This window comes from Grus americana, chromosome 2, assembly GCF_028858705.1.
Source record: "Grus americana isolate bGruAme1 chromosome 2, bGruAme1.mat, whole genome shotgun sequence".
NCBI classification, from domain to species: domain Eukaryota; kingdom Metazoa; phylum Chordata; class Aves; order Gruiformes; family Gruidae; genus Grus; species Grus americana.
The window spans coordinates 84,375,070-84,394,431 of record NC_072853.1 but is presented as its reverse complement, the minus strand read 5'-3'; the positions used below and the strand labels follow the sequence as shown (position 1 = coordinate 84,394,431).

The window sequence follows — 19,362 nt, the reverse complement described above, 5'->3', positions numbered from 1 at the left end:
CAACAAATCATTGTATGCTAAGTCATTCAGAAAACTTGTTAAGACACAGTAATCATAGAACAGTAGACATAAGTCTTCATTTATACAGTAGCACCTAGAAGAACTCTAATCCATTTGAATGTTTGGTTGGTTTTTTTCTTTGTGTTTTGGACAATGAATCTCTTGGAAAGGGACCAGTTGTGATGATGGTAAATAGCACAGCTGAGCAGAATCAGTATTTCCCTCCATGTATAACTAAGAAATGTGTAAGAAAATCCATGCAATCTAGTAATTCAACTAAGAACTAAGGGAAAAAAATAGTATTCCAAATATAAATTGTCTCTTAAGTATAGCTGATCTGTATATGTGATATGAGAATATTTTTGAACTCATTGGTCTTTGAAAATTAAACTACATTGATTCTTTTCTCTCTCATGGTTCCTGTTCACCAATATTGACATGCTTTTGCCTTGTTAGATTTTCTTTTACCTGTCTGTTAACTGTTTCTTAGCAATGCATGTTTTGTAGTGTCAATTCAGCGATAGTTTTAATGGGGCATATAGATGTGGGTGATCACAAAGTTCAGTGTGAACTTAACTGCATTTTGAGAGCAACGTGCAGTCTAGGAATGAACAGTGTGTCTTAATTATAATCTGTGTGCAGACAGTTGAGCAGAAAAAATATAATTTGTTGAATCAGTTTTTCATTGCAAATTATTCAGTGATGGTCTAATATTTACATTAGCCTTTAAAAAAAAAAAAACAAACACAAGAAATAAAAACCATTGCTTTGGATTTTAAGATTTACAATGTAGTGCTGAGGTAGCTTAATAAATTATTGACTGCATCCAACTGAAATTTGTTCCCGAGGTATTCTGAAGCTGCAGACACCAGGAAAAAGTAAAGAAACAGAATAAGAAACAGTATATATTCCAGGTACATCTTTTAAAAAAGAAAATAACATTTTATTTTAATTTTTGAATTAAATCTTCTGATTCTGGAAAAAATCCATAGAGATATTCAAGGTACAGTATAACAAATAATACCCTACTAAGACACCTGTCACTCCTTTGCTCCAAAATGTTTATATTGAAAAGCCTTTCTTTGACCTGAATTATATGCCACGTACATTAGCCTACTTTGGTTTTTTTTATTTTTGGTGTTGGTTTTTTTTTTTTAAACATAGTCAATACAGAAGAAAATGATTCAGACTTTTCCCACAAATAAATTTCTCATTTTCAGATTGGAGTAGTCACAGCAGGATTGTGCTTCTCAGAGTTACTGTCATTTATTCAGAGAACAGACTTCCCATGTGGACTTCTATCCAGACAAAAAAACCCCCTTGAGTTAGAGTCAGTGTTCAAAAATGTGTTTTAGTAAAGGAATTACTTGCAGAGAGAATACACTAACAAAAACTATGTTTGTAGCCAATTTGCTAACATTTAAAAGGAAAGATTTGTTCCATAATATATAATTAATTTTCAGTCTCCTGTATTAACATGAGCTTAATTATACTTCTTTATTCAGTATGAGTAATAACTAGGTCTATTTTAAGAAGCAAATGAGTTTCAACTCAGTGCAAGCCAGTTACTCTTCTCATTTGTCACGCTCGCTGAACTGAAACTAAAGTAAGCCGAACTAAATTTTTCCATTTCCAATGTAGTAGTTTTATTGAAAGGAAACAGCATGAAGAGTTATGTTTGTACGGTACTTGTGAAACTTGGAAGGTATTTTGTTCCCACTTTTTATTTAATTTTAGGGTTTAGAATCCCAGTAAACTATGGAAAGCTAATTTATTCTTTCTCTCTGATGGACTTTAACACCACCACACACACACACACACACACAATTTAGATGCAGTAACTGGTTGTTCTCTCTGTCTTGGTCCATTAGGACTGAGAGAAGGGATTGGAATCAGATCTACGCCTCACTGCCACCAGTCCATAGTTAACTAACACTCAGCCATCTCTCCCTCTGTGTATGTGGGATCGCACGCAATCCAAGCTACAAAATGGTAGGGTATTTCTTGTAATATACATTTATGGTTTTGTATCTGCACACACACAAAATACATCTATACTCTTTGACTATGGTATGTATTAGATGTAACGCAAAGCAAGAATAGATTCTATATAAAATCTTTCCATCTGATGACCCTAAAATGACTTGTAGTAAACTGGTTAGAGTATGATAGTTTGAGATGTAAATTCAGTTCTCTTCAAGGAGATGAAGTCTATCTGATTTGTTAGAGTAACTTTGTTAGTAGTGAACTACTGTTTGGCAAGTGGAGAGTGATGGTTTCCTTTTTTTTTTCTCCCTCTTCTTTTAAACCTGCTTGCATCACCAAAAAAAAACCAAAAAACAAAAAACAAAAACCAAACAACCAAACCCAAAAAAACCATTAAGGTCTGCTGGAAAAGACCTCGTGGCTAGAAAACTTATTTTTCTCAGTCTTCATCATACCTCTCAGAATGACCTCAAACTGCGTTTAACAAACTCACTAAAATTAGTAATTGAACTTGAAAGCTTCCTATATTAAGAACCAGAATCTTTACAGTTCTGTAAATATTGGAAATACACAATTGCTCTGTGTGGTTAGAAATGAAAATACAGTGCAGTCTTGTAATTTATACTGAGATCAAATTTATTCCAAGTGACTGAAGACTTGAGACACTCTTGATTTTGAACTTGGAAAAGCAGGTGAAGTGTGCTAACCCTTTTCCTGGGATGGCTGTGAGGCTGCTTGACACAACCCCCCTCTTTGGGTGTTGCAATGGTGGTGTCTTCCCAGAGAGGTAGAAAGAGAATGTGTCACAAGTGCGAAAGAACGCGTTTGGGTGGACCACAACACTAATTTTCAAGTGCCTGGATGTTAGCTTCAGACATTGTTTTGGCTTACCATCAACTTTGCTGTCAAAAGAAAGGCAGGAATTGCTGATATGTGATGCAAGGACAGAACTGCTGCTAGGCTGCATTCACACTTGTCTGCTATCATTTGTGATGTAGTGAGACGGTGATTAGTACATTTACAGCAACGCCTACTGCATTTAGTACACCCACGGGCTGGGTCTGTTGCATTCCATATGAGACAGTTGGCTAGATGTTAGAAAGCACGACTGCTAGAAAGGCAGTGAGTGATATTTATGCAAAGGTATTAATAGCTTTTACTGTGCCCTGTTCAAACTGTAATAGGTGAGAAATCATTGTCTTGAAGTTACGTATGTTAAACAATAAGATCTCACACTCTCTTGTAAGAATTACAGGCGCATCTTTCTCTGTCCCTCCTTTTTTAGGAGACACTGTGTATCAGTTTTACATGATTAGAAGGATAAAAGGGAAAACTAGATACCTGTATAGATGGGCAACAAATTTTTTCATATATGCAGTGTTTGTAATTTATTTATTTTCATGGGCATAAGTGACAGGTGTTTTCTGTGCCTTATCAATAAAGGCTTTTATTTTCCTCAGCCTATCATTAATAATGCTTTCTCCTTCTTATCTTCACTTAGTGGAGTGTGTGCATGATATGTACGTTCTTGTAGCTATTTATAAAACCAGACTGATCTTTGTTTCCTGTAGGATCATATGGGGGGACCCCTCCCCTCTATTTTCAGAATATTTAAAGCCACTCTGACTGAAAAAAATATCTATAAATTTCACCGGTTCTGTCTCTAGACAGGAAAAAGATGCATGCATACATTATTCTTCCACTTCATTCCTATCTTTAGCTCTTAAAGTCAGTACGAAAATTGATGTTTTATAATGCACCATATGGGTCGCGTAATGTGGACAGTCTAGAACCCAGAAAGAAAAGGAGTATTTAAATAACTATGTACACGAAGAGTGGCTTTATGCCATGCTATGCAGCTAAAGCTAAAAGAAGTAAACAGGTATAAATTAAGATAGGGAGTTATAATTGTAGTATGTTTGATAGTTCTGGTTTCTAATTTGAAAATAAAAAATAGTCTTGCGTATTTGAAGAATAAGACATTTTAGGAAAAAACCTGATATAGTATCTGTGAAGTCAATAACTACAGTAAATGGATACAAGGATAGGTTTTCAATCACAATAATCTTTATTTTGCATCTTTGGTGCACATCTATGCTAAACTTAATACTTCACTCTATATCCTGGTTAAATCAGTAAAAGCTTGCATTTACTTCAATGGGAGCTGGATCAGGACCACAGTTAATTACTAACAGTACTTGATATACTCCAATTTGACCTTAATTTATTGGTATAGATATGCAGATATGCATATAAAGCTATTAGTGCTAGTTTTAGTTTAAATGTGCTCTGGTACCTCAGGGGCACTGTACAAATTTGCTAAAGAATCAAGAATTCTTTTATTCAGGAGCTAAATCTTGAATTAATGTTTAATGAGAAATTTAACCTTGTTCTTCGATGTTATGGAACAGCTCTTAAGAGAACTTGCAGTACAGCAGGAAACCAGGGAAAATTTTATATTTCTCATTCTTTTGAAGATCTAGAGAATAGCTCAGTACATGGATTACAGCTCTCTGTCTGGTAATTGATATGTGCCCATTAAAAATAAAATATTTTAACATTCTTATTCATGAAGCATGAATGAAAATTCATTTTCCTCTTAAAATGGGAGACATGGGTTTTTTTGATGTACATAAAACACCTCACATCTTGAAACACAAGCTTTGAAATTCACTGCTACTAGTAAATCATACATTTATTATATATCCACACGCTAAAGGAAGACTGGATTTAAATGACTAAATTTAAAAAGTCATTTTGGCACTGACTAGCTTGAAAACCGCATTTTCCCTTGCATGCAAATAGTGTCCTCATAGTTGTGTCACAATGAGTTTTCTTATCTCTGCAGCTATTTGGAGTCCTAAGCATATCTACTCAGTTATGCTGGTAGTATTGGCAATGTTTCCCTTGACTCTGGAAAAGCAAATGGGGCAATGGCATTTTATTCTTATGCTGACAAAAATCAAATTAAGAGTTTGTGCATTAGACAGCAACAAAAAGCGAAGACATTGAGGGGACATCTGCAGTCATTCAGTCTATGGAGTGTGTTTCTGAATTAAAATAATGTTCTAGTTTAATGATCTGTGCGCTGCGTATACCACTTTCCATGTGACACCATGAAAACAGAATAGGAAATGTTAGCCTGGGGCCAAGTTGTTAAATAAGCCTTGAGGTACTTCATATGTACCAAGACCACGGTTGAAGAAGGTATATCTGCGTCTTCTCATTCCTGATGAAGACAACCTGCACACATACTCATGCTGTCTTTGATGCTAAGGGGCTAAAAGTGAAAAAGAAATGCGTCACTGTATGACTTGAGTAGAATTATTTAAATTGAATTCACATTTTTATATGCAACCTTTATTCATTTACATTTAAAGTTTAAAGCCCATACTCGGTTATTCAGCCAGAGATATCTGTGATGCTTCTTTTTGGTCCCCACATACAATCTCAGGAACATTTTTCATAACTTTGATACTGAGTTAAAATTGCCAAAATCAAATAACCTTTGTCATGTCCATACATGACAATATTCTAATTTAACAAAGAATGGGTAAGTTAATCTAGTCCTGATGAAGTTCTCTGTGTGAAATCCTGACTTTACTGAAGAGATGGCATGTCATTGTCTCAGGTTTCATGCTTTGGTTCCTTCTTTTCAGTGTTGCATTCTCAGCATTTCTTTTTATTTCTGGAACCATGAGCTGAAATTCTGTAGATCTGATACATTTCAGATTAGGCTGGAGAAGAGACATGGGGCTCTTGGGTATGTACATTCATTGCAAAAGCAACTTTGGTGATTTTTTTAGCATGAAATATCTGATTTAAATTTATCACTGCCTCAGCTTGATGGCTTTTTTTTCCTGTCCAGTAGAGTCAAGAAGTAGAAGCTATGCTTTTACCCCAGACCCTCACTGCTAATCTGCAGTCTTTATTCACCTGCTACTAGAGATAGATTTAAGTGTGCAACAGCCATGCGACATGCCAATGCCAGCACTGAGTTGGTGAGAAATTTTGAGAGAAGATGTTGCCAGGGATAATAATGTTTTTAATTATTCTGGAAAGATATACCAAAACTTACCTGACTTTGCCCTGAAGTCAACCCACTTAGATTTATGTGACATGCATATATTCTTGTATTTTAGAGAAATATGAGACAATTTTTACTCAAATAGTTAACATGTAAAGACAAGTTTTTCATCCATTGTGGTGTATGATAGGCACGGACTCCGTAGGGTTCAAGTACAGAATCAACTTTATTACAGAATTTTCTGATTATATAGTATTTCTTGTTAAAAGGGGAGGCTCTTTTATTCCCCAATCATCACCCAATTTGTGCTCCCCGCAAGATCTGTTATTCTGTTTTTCTCTTGCACCTGGCAGGCGCCTGGCTGTCCGTTCTCAGCTCCTTATCTCCTGGATTTGTCCAGTCACATGTTATTTACGAGCTACTGAAGAATGCAAGGCCTGTTTCGTGCATATCTTTTCTTTGAACCGCTGTTTTTCGCTGCTTTAGCGCACAGGTCGAAATCGCACATTTCCCACGCCGTCTTTATTTGCTAAAGCATTGTTCTCCACAATCCATTTCAAGGATGCCTATAAGTTCCCCCAACAATATTTGTATCAGTATTTGTATTTTTCTCCTCAGATACTCTGGAATACTAGAACTGGAATGTAGCCTAATTCTGAGTATTTTTAATGAGATTTATAAAATATACTTTTTTCCAATTTCCCTTGTATTTTCAGTCTTATCACCCAAAATTACATTTATTTTTAACTTTTGCATAGGAAAAAAAAAATATTCATTGTTTGCAGTCTTGAGTACTATCTCAAGTGACATTGTCTTACTCTGCAGCATTGGATCCAAATGTTATGCATTTTCTCTGTTACTACGGTAGGTTACTGGTTGGATGTGCACCTTGCCTAGGCACCGTTCCTTTTCTCATGTGTCAGTGCCTCTTCTTATAGGTTTTGCTCTGCTTTTTATCTGCAATTCAAGAATGAATTTCTGTCCAAGTAGCTCTACGTGTATTTAAATGCCTTCATAACTGACACTGCAAAGTGTTCTATTTGCACAAACATGTTCTGTATAATGATAACAATGTGTGAATTTTACTTCAATTATAAGAAACCCTGTAAGTTCTGTTTGCTTTACTGCATATCCATTGGAAGTTTTGGCTTTGAATATGTATCTAAATTTCAACTCAGTAACTTCTTGTTTGTCAAAAGGATCTCTTAAAGGTCTTGAAACTCAGGTTCTGTTGTGTGCTAACATATTCAGAAGGTCCCTGAGTGTGCAGTACTCCTGACATCTCCAAGTCTATCTTGTTTCTAGAAATCAAGTAGAAAAAATGCATTACAGTCTTCCAGTTGCTGTTTAGTAAAAAATGAAATAATTCAAAGAATACAAAGCAATTTTCCATGAAGAATAACATTCTTAAATGAGTGTCATTACTGACTTGTCAGCTTGTTTTGCTGTAGGCATCAGTCTTTAGGTTGGTTCAGAGTGTCCTGGAGAAAGGGAGAACAGAATGCATTCCTTTTATTTTGATTAGTGGGTTATTCTAAATAGAAATGGCAACATTTGCTCAATATGGGTAAAGAGAAGCTACATAGCAGGACTAAGACGACCTGAACTGTAGGGTAGGCACAGTACATAGATGCTGAAATTTTGGGGCTCAGTTTCAACTTAAGAACTCATGAATCAAAGAATGTTTCAGGTTACAGCCCAGCTGAGCAACACAGGAGATCTGGAATGCAACCACACAACTCAAGTGATCAATAACAGCAATTAGCAACAAGTGTTTTATGGCAATTTGAAATGTTGCTTCTCTTCCTGGAAGTGAAATGAAATTGATCTTCTACCTTTTACTTCACCTTGTCTAGCTTTAACTTTCTTGTAAGTGGTTCACAGCAAGGGAGAATTGTTTCTAAGCTAACTTGTCCTCCCAGTAATTTTATCGCCTTATTTATTTTAGTGCTTCAACTGCTTTTATAGACTGTCTCTTCTATTCTCTTTGGTCCTTCTTATTCATCCAGAGATATCCGTGATGCTTCTCTTTGGTCCCCACATACAATCTCATGAACATTTTTCATGTTCACTATGCCTGCAATTAAATGTGCCCTTCTTGAACCTTTTGTTTTGTTTCCAATCTCTGCAAGAATTATCGCATCAGGATTAGCTACATGCTGTAGAATAAAAGATAATAAACAGAAAAGGATAGTGACTTGGGACTAAATCATACCGTTAAGGTCCTTAACTATGCTTCTTTTTACAGTGCAAATGCCCTACAATTTTTCAAACTTGACACTTCAGACTATGAACTATTCAGCTGTTTTCAATGCCAAGAGCAGTTAAGGCAATAGTCTTTCAGACAGGCACACGCCATGCCAGGCAGGTGTCCGCAGCTCAAAGGCAGACCAGGAAAGGATGCTGCAGGTAAAAGAAAGGAGACTGTGTTGTTCACACAGTTAATTCATGCCATAGTTTTTATTGTTTGTTGTGTTGTAAACCCAGGTGTTATTTAGGTTTTTATAGAAGAATCTCGTAGCATGCTTCTGGTAGTACATAGGTATAATGGGGAGGCTGGATGCAGGAGAGCTCCTGGTTTTCAGTGCCGCAGTTAAGAATTATAGCCGACAGAATTGCCTCTTGGATTTGCAAACTCGGTAAATGGAGTCTTGGCTATGTCTCTCAGATATGTTGCATTTGGTGTAGTTATAAGGGAATAGCTGTCCACTGGATACACCTGCAACTTGGTCCAGAAATAGTTTCTTATTATCTTCATTGTGGATTTCATGCCACATCAATTGTAGCTGACAAAGTCACAGATTACCAAGATGAATTGCTGATATCTCATGGACTCAGGTTTTGTTGGTGGCAAATATTTTCAGATTTGAGAGCACCAGGGATCACTGTGAAATGTAGACCTGCCCACCACATCATCTGTGATTGCAGGAGTATTTCCAGCTCTCTCTGCTTCTGCATACTGAAGACATCTCTTCTTGTTGTGTAAGATGATCCAAAATTAGTTGGGTGTGTGTGAAAGAATAGGATATGCTTTGGCTTTCTCTAATGTAACTATATTTTTCTTGGAGCTCTTAAGTAAAAATACACAAGCATGGAGGTAGGAAAGGTGCAGTGTTTAGCAAGACAACATTAATTTTGGCTTACCTCTAATTTGTAAGACTAAAATATTTTTTAAATATATTTTGGCAGGTCATTTAAATTTTAGTCTAGTCTTCTGTACAGAGATCTTAACTGTACACTGAATAACACACAATTGCAGTAATATGGAAAGTTGTGGATATATCCCACCGATAGTTAAACTTTCTGGACTTCATTTCTATGTTTATTGTATTTATTGAAACATGGCTGGTTCTTACATTTTCAGGAAAAAAATAAAATACTTTTTTAAAAAAGAAGAAACTGAAGATGTAAAAATGACCAAAAAACTTCCAACAATTTTACCTTAGTTATGTCAGTTATAAATTCAATATAAAACAGATGAAGAGGAGAATACATGTTTGAAAAGTTAATGTATTGTGCAAGTTTACATCTTTGTTGCTTTTTTTGGCAAAGGCATATTTCTACAAGACCAAGTCTTGTATGAATAGTAGGTTTAATAGGAAAGTAGGTTTATTTGATTTGGCAAATTGTGCTGTGTTCTTTCCTGACATTTTGGGTGGGGTTTTTTGTGGTTCTGGTTTTTTTTTTCCTAACAACTCATCAACAGTGTATGAGGTTAAGAAGATTGAAGAGATTTGTGATGTTGGCAAAAATGGAAAGGTCTCAAGTGAGTCCTTGAAATGCTTTACTTGATGTTGGTTGATGTTCCTCAAAACTCTGTGGGTATTAGTATATTATCAAACTTAAGCGTTATTCAAAAAGCTTGTATAAGAATTAGGACTTCAGTGCTCAAGTTTCAAGTCTGAAAACTTATTAGTGATGATAATTTAATATCAATATAGTCCAGTCTCTGATAGGGTCCTTTTCAAATTATATTGTCAGCATACATCTACAGTTATTTTTTTCTCTAGATTTTTCTTCTTTTGTTTCACTAAATTAACGCATTTTCTTTATTTTTCCTCTACACATGTGTGGTGGGTTGACCCTGGCTGGAGGCCAGGTGCCCACCAGAGCTGCTCTATCACTCCCCTCCTTCACTAGACAGGGGAGGAAAAAAAAGTATAACGGAAAGCTTGTGGGTCGAGATAAGGACAGGGAGAGATCACTCACTAATTGTTGTCACGAGCAAAACAGACTGAACTGAGAGAGGGAATTCATCTGATTTATTACTAAGCAAAACAGAGTAGAGGAATGAGAAATAAAATCAACTCTTAAAACACCTCCCCCCACCCCTCCCATCTTCCCGGGCTCAACTTCACTCCCAGCTTCAACCTCCGCCCCCCTCAGCGGCACAGGGGGATGGGGAATGGGGGTTGTGGTCAGTTCATCTCACGGTGTTTCTGCTGCTTCTTCATCCTCAGGGGGAGGACTCCTCTCATTGTTCCCCTGCTCCAGCATGGAGTCTCTCCGCGGGAGACAGTCCTCCACAAACTGCTCCAGCGTGGGTCTCTTCCATGGGGTGCAGACCTTCAGGAGCAAACAGCTCCAGTGTGGGTCCCCCACGGGGTCACAAGTCCTGCCAGCAAACCTGCCCTGGCATGGGCTCCCCTCTCCACGGGTCCACAGGTCCTGCCAGGAGCTTGCTCCAGCGTGGGCTTCCCACAGGGCCACAGCCTCCTTCAGGTGCCTCCACCTGCTCCGGCGTGGGGTCCTCCACGGGCTGCAGGTGGAATCTCTACACCCCCTCATCCTTCCTCCATGGGCTGCAGGGGGACAGCCTGCTTCACCATGGCCTTCACCACGGGCTGCAGGGGGATCTCTGCTCTGGCGCCTGGAGCACCTCCTGCCCCTCCTTCTGCACTGACCTTGGTGTCTGCAGAGTTTCTTACATCTTCTCACTCCTCTCTCTGGCTGCAAAAGCTCCCTCTAACTGTTTTTTTTCCCCCTTCTTAAATATGTTATCGCAGAGGCGCTGATTGGCTTGGCCTTGGCCAGGGGCGGGTCCATCTTGGAGCCGGCTGGCATTGGCTCTATCAGACACAGGGGAAGCTTCTAGCAGCTTCTCACAGAAGCCACCCCTGTAGCCCCTCCCCCACTACCACAACCTTAGCACGCAAACCCAACGCAACATGTTCAAAATATAACTAAAATTTTAATTACAATTTGTTTTTATGACCACTAATTGTCTCTTTCATCTGTGACCAGGGCTCACTATTCTCTCTTCTGTACTAATTTTTCAGGTAAGCTTTAAAGTTTTAAATATTTTTTTTTAGGTCAAGTCAGGGTTTATAGTATTAAATCAAGAAAGTGACCTGACAATCCAATTCATCATCCTTTCTGTGCTGTTCTAGGAGAAAATTGGGATAATCTTGCTCATTATGAATCTTTGAAATTTTCAATTTTACATTCAAAACTAAACTGTCATTTTGATGCCATTATTTCACTCTCCCTTTAATCCTGTGATTATGCCATGAGACACTCCTATTCTCTAACTTCTCCTGGTGATATATTCCTTTTTTCTTTTTCTCTTGAGACAATCTAAGATTTCATATGGCTGCTCAGTGAACTAAATTGGGATTGACTCATGGGATTTAAGACTAACTTTTTTTTTCTTAGTTGATTGGGGAGATTAGAGAAAAGGTTGCCATATTAACTTTAGACCAAGTTTTGCCTAAAACCTGCCTAGTCTGGTTTATTGTGTTTATTGCACCTACTGACATTAGCTAATGAGGGAGGGCTATAAGGGTAGAAAAGTTTAGTCTAAAGACAGGAGGGGGGAAGGGCAACTGTGTTGATTAAACTAACTGGATGCTTATGATGAAATATATTGCAGTAAATTAATTTCAGGATCATAGAATCATAGAATACCAGGTTGGAAGGGACCTCATGGATCATCTGGTCCAAACTTTCTTGGCAAAAGCTTCATCCAGACAAAAAAGCAGCATCTAGACAAGATGGCCCAGCACCCACCCTGTCCAGCTGAATCTTAAAGGTGTCCATGGATATTATGCATCTTTAAGTAGAAACTTTCATAGCAAAGGATTCCAAAACTGTCATATAAAGGTGTTATTTATATAAAATGCAGTAAAAATAGAAGGAAAAATACCACCATGTAATTTGTTAAACCAATTAGTAATACATAGTAATAGATAATACTTCAGGAGTTGATTTAATTTTTACGTCCAAGTAAAAGTTTAATCTCTTTGTTCTGAAGAGATTTCAATCCAAATGATAACGTTGGCATTCAGTAGCTTACTGTAAGTTGAAATAATGGCTACTTGAAAGAGAAGTGTAGAATGTGCAGTGCCCTCACAGCACAAACATAATAAGAAATTGCTGAGTGTTGACAGACCTTTTAGTATCCAGTTTAGAAACAGGCACATCATCTAAACTTAGACTTTATTTGGTGTCACGTTAGTATGACTGCTGATGCAGTAAATATAAGGGTTCATCTCAGAACAGTTTTATAAAAACTCAGTATGTATTGTCAGCTGAGCTGTCCCAGGCAAGAAGGAATGAGAGGTGGTTTTGAGGAAGGAGAGGAGTCAACAGGGTGCTGGATGTTGGATGAGTTTCACATATTGGAAAGAAATTAGACATTATAAAAATAGGGGCTTTAGCTGTTCCAGTATTTCCTTCATTAAAGAAAGAGAATTGTTTTGTAAATGGCTTTTTTATACTAATTTCTGGAAAAGAAAACTAATAAATGCACTAGAGGTGCCTACATTGTTGGTTTAACTCTGTGAAAGTGCAGTTGTTAACACTGGAAAGCAATGGCTTACCTGTGAATGTCCTCACATTTAGGAAGTTTTCTGATGCGACCAATTCAGTTGGCCTTCTATCTCAGACCTGAACCTCCCAGTAGCAGCATTTTTTGGGAGTGCCACATGTGAAAGATGGTCTCCTCAGGAAAATAAACACTTTATAGGGAATAAACTGAAGGCATGGAGTGTTTCCTGTTGTGATATTATATGTAGGAAATGAAGCCAGCGTGTACATTAATACCAATGCCCTATATGTGTGTAGGTCAATCAATTGCTTTTGCTTTATTTTTCCTTTTTTTTTGTTTTGGAACTAGGGACACATGCTTAATGTGTCACAAACTTGTTACTGAGGCACAGGCACTCAGATACCTCATATTTTAGAGGTCACAGTGACGCAGAGAGAACAGCAGAATTTCCTGAGGACTGCTAGCAGATCACGGGCTTTGTTGACCAGCCACTTAAAGCACCAGCAATCAATAGGTTTCTCTGTAGCTTCCTACTGGAAAGGCCAAATAGGTTGTCCATCCTGAGCGCCATAATGGGAAGCAGAAGCCAAGACAGTCTGAAAGGAACGTAGTGTGGTGACATAGCCTCTGGTGCCAGGCAGCGCTCTCCCTGGGCTTTGAAATAAAACCTGTCACAAAGATTAGACCAGGTGAAGACCTCTGGAGACTTTCCATATGCTGATGAAGCTGCTACCTCAGCAGTTGTGAAGCAGCTGCAGATCTATATAAGGAAAGAGCAGCCAGTAGATGTGCATGCTTACAGTGCGAGTATGATCTTCCAGATGGCTCTCCAGTTGTTAAGGAGGATGTGTTAGCATTTTTCTGTGTGAAGAAGGTGTAACACGTGTTTTCTGAAGCATTGTAGAATAAATTGTGTTAAAATTGATGCCATATTAAAGATTATTTTGCTTAATTTTAAGTGGACCTGAGTGATGCCAGTCCCCAGTGAAGTCAGCTTGAGTTTCTGATATCAGGACAGTATCAGTTCTGTGGGAAAGCCTTCTTGAATCATTTTCTAAAAAATCTGATATCTACCTTTTAGTCTTTCAATTTTTTTGCTTATACTCTCTATGCTGATGGACGTGTCTGCTTGCTACATGAAGGGGCTGTTTTCCAAGTATGTACCAGTGAATTTTTCATTTGCAAAGTAAGATGAAGAATGGCCATTGAAATCTTAGCAATTAAGAGGGAAAGAAATTTAGAAATTGCAAGGGAAGTCTGCATTTTAAAAATAAAATTTAAAAAAAATCCAGTTAGAAATATACTTGTCCTGAAACTCCTGAAAACAATTGTCATAACCAGGATGTCAAGGAATGAGGAAAAGCAAGATCTTGTATTACTTTAGGTGTAGTTTAAATGAAACCTTGTGTTATTAAGCGATCCTTTGATAAAAAAGTTGCTTAGTTGTACATTTGTGATTTTACCTAAAGAGGTTTTTTTGAAATCATACATTGTTTTATCCTATACTTTTTATGAAGATAGCAATGGCTAACAGAGGAGTTGCTTTTGTTTCCTTTTAAACCTGGGTCCTCAAAGGCAGAAAAGGACTCTGGGCATGAGCTTTCCTTTTCCCCTATCCACACCTGTTAACTGCTACCAGGTTGCTTTATTTTGTGGAAAACAAGATAACCAGATCCCTCTCTGGGATGGCAGGGAGGAGATGAGTTGGAAAATAGTAGTGAGGTTTCTTCTCTTTATATCTTACATAACATGACTGATCCTGCACTAAAGTTATTTTCTGTGCTATGAGTTGTTTGTCAATAGTATTTTACATGTCACTTTAGTTTACTGAGTCTTGACATCTAATCAATACTACTTTTGATTTACCTAATCAGGTTCACATATTGTAACTTAAATAATATATGGGTAGGTGTTTAAAGAAGGAACATTTCTCTATTTTCTTCTTAAAGGATTACGTTTGTGTATGTATAGTACAGACAATAGGCTTGTAGTCTTTCAGCTACATTCACTGCCAAAAATAGTCTTGCAAATATTGTTTTGTCTAAAGAGGGCTAGATTACCTAAGATTAAAGGAATTTTTTTGCAATTATTAATATTTTATGGAATCCTAAAAAAAGGTTAATATACTTTCTTATTAAAAGTATTTAATAGTGTAATAGTAAGAGTGTGGAAAAGTACTGGGGTTTTGTTCTTTGTTTTGGGGAGGGGGTTGGTCTAGAAAAATGTATCACGTACCATACAATGTGATCCCTGCAGCTACAGTGTTCTGTTTCAACATGATCATGGTGCTGAAATCGGTGTTAAGAATCTCATTGAACTGAAAGAAAGCTGACCTTGCTGAGGAACTCTGTTTTTAACCCATACTGCCAAAGCAAAGCTTTTTCACTTTATCATCTGGACCATTACAATATATTAGCACTTCTTCATCTGTTTATTTTTCTTTTTCTTATGCCATTCTAATGACTTGCTTTACCTATTTTTTAATGAATTAATGACAATTATGTGTTGTGCTACAAAACTTGTAAGCAACTATAAATTTTAAAGTAAATGGTTGCAGTTAACCTTGTAGGGAATTGAAAATGAAGTCATATTTTTATGACATAGAACAAACTTGACATTTTCTTGAAAACATATTTGTTTTTGTTAACACTGAACACAGGTATATGTTGGTAAATTTATTTAAAATGCCTTTTTTTGAACAGTTGGTAATTGCCCTGTTAGCAAACACTATATGTTAAAACATTATATGTTAAAATGTGGAGGCCAACCAGTTTCTGTTCTTTCAAATCACAGGCACAAAACTATTTTCCTTGCTTGGTAAATCAAAGAAAATATTCTTTTTGCAATAGGAAGAACTCTGTGGGCTTTAGCAATTGAAGTTAGTTTATTTTGTAACCTATATGGGTGAATAACATAAGAAATTTATTCATGAAGGACTCAAGCCAGTTGCTTACTCAGATTAATCACCTAATTTCTTATGGCCTGTTGGCATTAGTATTAATGTGAGCAAGAGGTGTTCAGTCAGACTCTCATTATTGCAGTTTCCTCCTTGCAAAATGAGTGCAGCGTGTTGTTTCTCTGCATCGGTAAGCACTTATAGAAACTTATTGGACTATGACATCTCCAGAAAACGCAATCTTTGAATTCATGAGTAAATACCTTTTGTAGGTGCCTGTGTATTTTGACCACCATGAAGTGATAGCTGCTGTTTCTTTCAGCTCTCCATTTCAGCAATTGTTACCTCTTTGTCTCCAGTGGAGCGAAATGTTGTATTGTTTTTAGTAAATTCCACCCTAACCCTCCTCCAGCCTGAGCTAGTCTATTGTCATGATTATATTCTCGTGGAAGAAAACAGTCTGTGGATGCTATAAGAAAGTACCATGGTCACTGATCTTCACAACTAATAAACAGACTTTTTTCACTCTTCCAGTCATATTGGAAAATAATTTTTAATGAAGGATAAAGATGGCAGGTAGCATAGTCAGAAATTTAATTAAAACACTGCCAGAAAACAGGCAAGTTTACCATCTCAAATATGTCTATAGCACCTACCAAAATAGAGACTGGGCTCAGGCAGTGGAATATGTTTTTCAGTGTTTTAATAATTAGTATATTTCTGCCACAGTTGTGCCAAGAGAGTGCCTGGGAGTGGCCGAGGGATGACAGGGGCCAGAGACCGTTCCCAGCTGCCAGTCTGAACGAGGTCCCCCTAACTTTGTGAAAGAGAGGGGGAGTTCAGCTTTAAGGATATGACCAAGGCTATTTCGTGGGCCTTTGACCATTTTGTGTATTAAGATAAAGCCTCAGTGACTCTCAAATACCATGGCAGTATTTTGCTAAAAACGTGCTGCTATTGTCCTTATTTCAGCTGTGAACGGAAACAGCTCGCAGGTGTATTGGAATAAACTAGGGGAGCTGTTTGTTTATTTTGAATCATACTAGGAAAGAACTGCTTGAACTTGATTTTTGTTGGATGTAAAAGGCTGGTCTGTTTGGATTCTCTGAGCAGCTTCCTTGGCTAAATTCAGCCGTGCGTTCCTGAGCAAGTGGCGCTTCATGAGTCGGCGTGGCAGAGCTTGTGTCTCTGCGAGCGTAGTCGTACCCCTCTGAGGACAGGCTGGTAGTTTATCCACCTGCCTCTTGCAAACACGTACTGCTGAGCGCTCGCGCAAACTGTGCGTAGTCACTGTCGAGGAGGGGTCTACTGGGCATGAATTAAAAATATCCTAGAGAGGGGTGCCAGTCGTCAGCGTGGGACGTCGTGTAGCATTGCCCAGCCCTTCGCACGGGCTCTGTTCAGTTCACTGGTGCGGACATAACCACGTAGTACCCTTTAAACGCGGAATTTCCTGCTAACTCCATCAACTCAATTTCCATTCTTTTTGCATAGAAATATATACAGTGTTCACAACCCCCAAGAAAGAAGGAGAAATAGAGGGACAAAGAGAAAAGCAATCCCCTGGCTCTCTTCTGTAATAAGCTGGTATCACATGTAGGAATCGGTATCAATGCTCTGTCTTTATAAATTAACATGAGGAGCACTTACTCTCCAATACGTTACTATTTAGTCAGTCTATCAAAAATTTAGCTGTGCAATGAAAAATATTCTTGGAGAACAGTGCTCTTGTTTTTGGATAACACCAACCCTCATCATGTTTTCAGCTATTCCTCCCACTCATTTAATCTCATATTCCTGAGATTCCTTTCTTTTGCTATCAAGAACTTTTCATAGGGAAAATTTTCCTAGGTTTTGTATTGAAACGCAAAAGAAATAAAATTACTGGATTGTTCAGAAACTGTGGAATGTGGGGGTTTTTGGGTTTAATCCTGATTTTTTTTTTTTAACAAAGAGGTCATATCTATATTTTTTTAGGATACAGTTCTGCGTAGTAATTTCTAAAAACTGAAAGTTTTGTGTGTACATGGAAATAGGTAGATTCAGGTGATGCAAAATATGTATAAAGAAAATATATTTTGTAACTTAGATCATGGGCATTTGTTGGTTACTGAAAGTCTTGGTATTACAATTTTAGTGACTATGACCAAGAACTGTAAACAAAACAAATGGTGTTAGATTTTTAAGGTGGCACTTCTATACTTGCTCAGGGAATGTCTTTGCTAGTAACACATGCTTATACTGTTTTATGATATAAATTTGAGTCTGAAACATTTGAAAAGAAATGAATCCAATAGGCAAATATTCACCACATTCAACGTTTGCCTCATTTGTCCTTGAGCAAGTGCTGCAGGTGTTTATTGCTGTTCCTTTCTAGTTGAGATGAATATTGATTTTAGATATAAAATTAAGTACAATTTTCTGCAGTATGCAGCTAAATAATCTGGTAATGAAAATTAATCATGAGCTTGCTTTGCTGTTACTCATAACTGGCAGTTTTAGCAGAAACATTTCACTGCCATATTGAAATAAAAGCATCAGAAGTAACCAAATGTTTGGTTGTCCCAAGTAACTTAATACTGCAACAACAAAAAATATGTAATAAAACAGTGATGTTATGCTTGTATAGCATCCCTCTTGAAGTTGTTTTTTGTTTGATTTTTTTCCAAGTTAATTTTGTATTGTAAGGGCATGCTATACGAAGTGAAAAATGCTGTTGACAGATCTCCCCAAGAAAACATACCTGTCGTTACCTGTCTAGGTACCTGTGTAGTCTGTGTAGCACTGGGCATTGAGTGTCACAATTCTGGAGACGTTTCATTGCTGGACAAAGAGCATGGGTTCTGGTATATAGATACCATGAAATGCGAGTAACCTCTTGGGCATGTATGGCAAAAATTGAGATAGGATTTGTAGAGCGATTGTAAGCCAGTTGTTGGGGTTTTTTTTTTGTTCTCATGCAAGAATGTCAAGCTGAAGATAAAACAATGAAAGAAAATACAAAGTCTATAGTAGACAGCAGTCTAATATTTTTCAAGGTTGCATAGTTCTCCAGATAGAATATTCCAGTCCTCTGACAGTAATTCCTAAATATGTCACTTACACTTTTCATTAAAACAGTCCTGCATTTTGAGGCAAGGTTAATGAAAAATACAAATCCCAGTAGAAGTCCTTGAGGTTCTCTGGTATGAATTTTTCTCTAACCTCAATTTTCACCACTAGCCCGTTATTCTCTTTTTACTGGTTCTTACTAGTTTTAAAATTCTTGCACTAACTCACATATTTTCCCTTTTAAGTAACAATTTCAAATGCCATATTATGTCATGTGAATCCCCAAAATATGGATTGGTGAGACCAACTGTATTTTTCTGACTTAAATTGCCTAACCAAAGAAAGCTGTCAGGATAAAACAACACAATCTACTTTTGATATATTAGTATACTATTTATTTCAGAATTCTGGAATGGAAATAGGAGAGCTTTGATAATTTTAGTATTCTTTTCATTTTGAAAATGATAGTTCCTGCTAATTCCTGTTACTCGTGTTTCCCTGTTGTCTGCTTTTCATTAATTGCATTCAAACAGATGAGGTGCAATATAGTTTTGGGAACACATAGATAGCTTTTAATTTCTACTCTGCTGTCATTATTGATGAGCCTCGAGGGTTTTTTTCCAAATATTTGTG

At 37.2% G+C, this 19,362-nt stretch overlaps 1 protein-coding gene across 1 annotated transcript in view; it reads left to right on the top strand.

Annotated features, from left to right (window-relative positions):
* The window catches only part of CDH18 (cadherin 18), a 581,148-nt gene that overhangs the window by 109,031 nt on the left and 452,755 nt on the right, over nucleotides 1-19,362 (top strand). The window contains exon 2 of the mRNA XM_054817515.1: nucleotides 1,872-1,992. The gene's annotated coding sequence lies outside the window, so the exon portion shown is untranslated. The remainder of the gene's footprint in view (nucleotides 1-1,871; nucleotides 1,993-19,362) is intronic.